The sequence below is a fragment of the Portunus trituberculatus genome, chromosome 16, assembly GCF_017591435.1.
Source record: "Portunus trituberculatus isolate SZX2019 chromosome 16, ASM1759143v1, whole genome shotgun sequence".
In the NCBI taxonomy this organism is placed as follows: domain Eukaryota; kingdom Metazoa; phylum Arthropoda; class Malacostraca; order Decapoda; family Portunidae; genus Portunus; species Portunus trituberculatus.
This window is the reverse complement of record NC_059270.1, coordinates 14,149,852-14,152,396: the sequence shown is the minus strand read 5'-3', so window position 1 is coordinate 14,152,396 and position 2,545 is coordinate 14,149,852. Positions and strand designations below refer to the sequence as shown.

The following is a 2,545-nucleotide window of genomic DNA, read 5'->3' as shown; positions in this document are numbered from 1 at the left end:
CCTTTCCTGACCACCCTTACTTAACAATCTACCTTCCAAAGGTAGCCTAATATTAGGTTCTGCACTATATCCTTAATATTTTTGCACCTGGCTCATTTCTGTCAATGATCCTGTTGTAACCTCTTGACAGGAAATTCATCTCTCTCCCTCATGTGGATATGTTTGCCCTCAACTATGTTTTTTTCCATGACTGCACTTCCTACCCAGATGTCTGCTACTGTCAGTAGTGTCCTTTGTCTGTGCTTTTCCTTATTGTGCTGCCAGCTGTCCAGACTCTTCCTGACTACTGCTCACATTGTCTAGTGTCTCAGCTGCACAGTTTTTCCACTAAGCTATCTTCTGTTTGCTGTGTCCTCGTCCAGTACCTGTGCTAAAGCTGCACATTTTTTCCACTAAGCTATCTTCTGTTTGTTGTGTTCTTGTCCAGTACCTGTGCTAAAGCTGCTCTGCTCCTTGATGACTGCCAATTATTTGAGTGTCAGAAGAATGATTTATCTCAAATTTTTATCCACAAATTATACATTAAAATGAGAAAGTATTTCTTATCTGAAATTATTTCATGTAATCAAACTAAGAGGGGTCCGACTTAGCAAGGTTTTACTGCAATATGAATGTAACTCAAAAACTGTTCTATCTGTGACAGACTGTGTTTGAAGTGTGGGAGCAGTATGAGTTGGGAAAGCCACTTACTATTCTACTGAGTGAACTGGAAAGGAAGTTGAAGTTTGTGTCTTCCCAGCGCCTCCCTTCTAAGTGTGCTCGCACCCGTAACATTGATGACATGCTGACTAAAGGAATGAAGAAACATATCTGTAAGAATACATCACAGCTGCTCATTCTCTTCAGTCCAGAGAGAGAATGAGAGAATTAAGATTATGGTGTCCAAATTATTTCATAAATGTTTAGCTTAATGGAATTTTCCTGGAATTTTCTCTTTGGTCATTAATTTTTTTTTATTTATTTTTTTTATTTATATAGTTTTAATAGTGAAATATTCATTTACTACATCAAATATTTCTAGACAATTTTATTGTGTAAAAGTTAAGAATTCACAAATATATATTATACTCATCACTATTGACCTGCAGCTCTCGCTTACTTATCTTGCTGTGTTGTTTTGGGATCAGGAATTCCAATGGAAGAAAGTATATTTTAAAACTGCTTTATAGCTTTCAGATACTATCTTTTCATGGATGGTATCACTGACAAAAATCTGTATTCTTGTCTTCCTCAGTGGGCTTGTGATGGGGCAAGAAAATGGTATCACAAGTATTCTGCATATGTGTGGTACAGATTAACCAGTCTTCAAAGTTTCCTGCCTGCTCAGGACACCCTCCCTAAGTCATTATTGGAGAGGATGACGAAAGTGACTCCTCCCATTGGCCTAAGTAACTGATCTGTGATGTCATAAACTGCTTCCCAAGTTTTGTGCATCAACTGGACCAACATCCTGCCTGCCCAGGATATCCTAAGCTCACTGTGAAGAGGACAACAAAAGTGTTTTGTTTAAGATACTGTGGTCAGTTCATTAGTTTCCCAAGTTACCAGGTACCAATTGGACCAGCATCCTGATTGTGATGCCCACGTTAGCTCACAATTGAAGTGGCTTCTAAATGGCCTAAAAAACTATACTAAGTTATAAATTCTCCAAAGACTGTCTGGAGATCTTATGAAGAGTTTATTAAAGATTTTTTGGAAACGAACTTTTATTTATAAATACTTAACAACTACAAAATCTCCAGAGAGTCTATCAGGTATTTTTTACATTGGCTGAACATTTTGGGGTTGCTCTTCAATACTGAGTTTGGGTGTGCCATGGGTTATACAAAATACTGACCCCATTAGTGTTAAGTTTCTTACTTAGGCAAGCCACTTCCATCCTCTTTGGTGAAATAAGGCATGATATAAGCAGGGAGGAGAGGGAGATCCAATGATGCCAGCACTGGCTCTAAATTAAAAGCTTCATACTCCATTTCTTCAGCTGTAACCATAACAGATGGGCTGATGGTGGCATCCATAGCTCATTCTAGGGTTGTATGCATTTCACTGTTCCGTGTAAGCTGGAAAATCATGGATATTCTTATACCCTTAAAAGAAATTTCAAATAATGTGTTATACATACCACCAAATCAAAGTGAAACATGTTATATATACTAATTAACGAGTAATAGTTTTTATAATGTCAGGTACAAAGTAAATATATGTCAAAAAGACTCATCTGTTAATTCTTAGGTGTTCACTTTCTAAATTCCTTTAGATGCCTTGTGCCCTGAAATTTGTCATCTCTTCTTTCCTGTATCATCTTCAGCACCATCAGGCATTATGTGGAAAGAGTTCTGGAAAATATTTTCAGTCTGAAAAAAAAATGTTAGTCTAATAAATATATAAATCAGTTATATATATAAATAGGTTCTGTAATCTGTTATGTACATTTAAGGGAGAAGTCACTTTTACGTTTGAAAAATTAGATTTTTTGAAAATCTCTATGAACTTGTGAGACTGGTGCAGAGGTAATGTGGCATACTGCCAAGCATAAAAGCGTCCT

At 36.8% G+C, this 2,545-nt stretch overlaps 1 long non-coding RNA gene across 1 annotated transcript; it reads left to right on the top strand.

Annotated features, from left to right (window-relative positions):
* Window positions 1–28: 28 nt before the first annotated feature.
* Window positions 29–1,699, top strand: LOC123504584. Its single transcript, XR_006674876.1, has 2 exons — window positions 29–812; window positions 1,235–1,699. It is a non-coding gene; the product is annotated as an uncharacterized LOC123504584 (long non-coding RNA).
* Window positions 1,700–2,545: the final 846 nt, after the last annotated feature.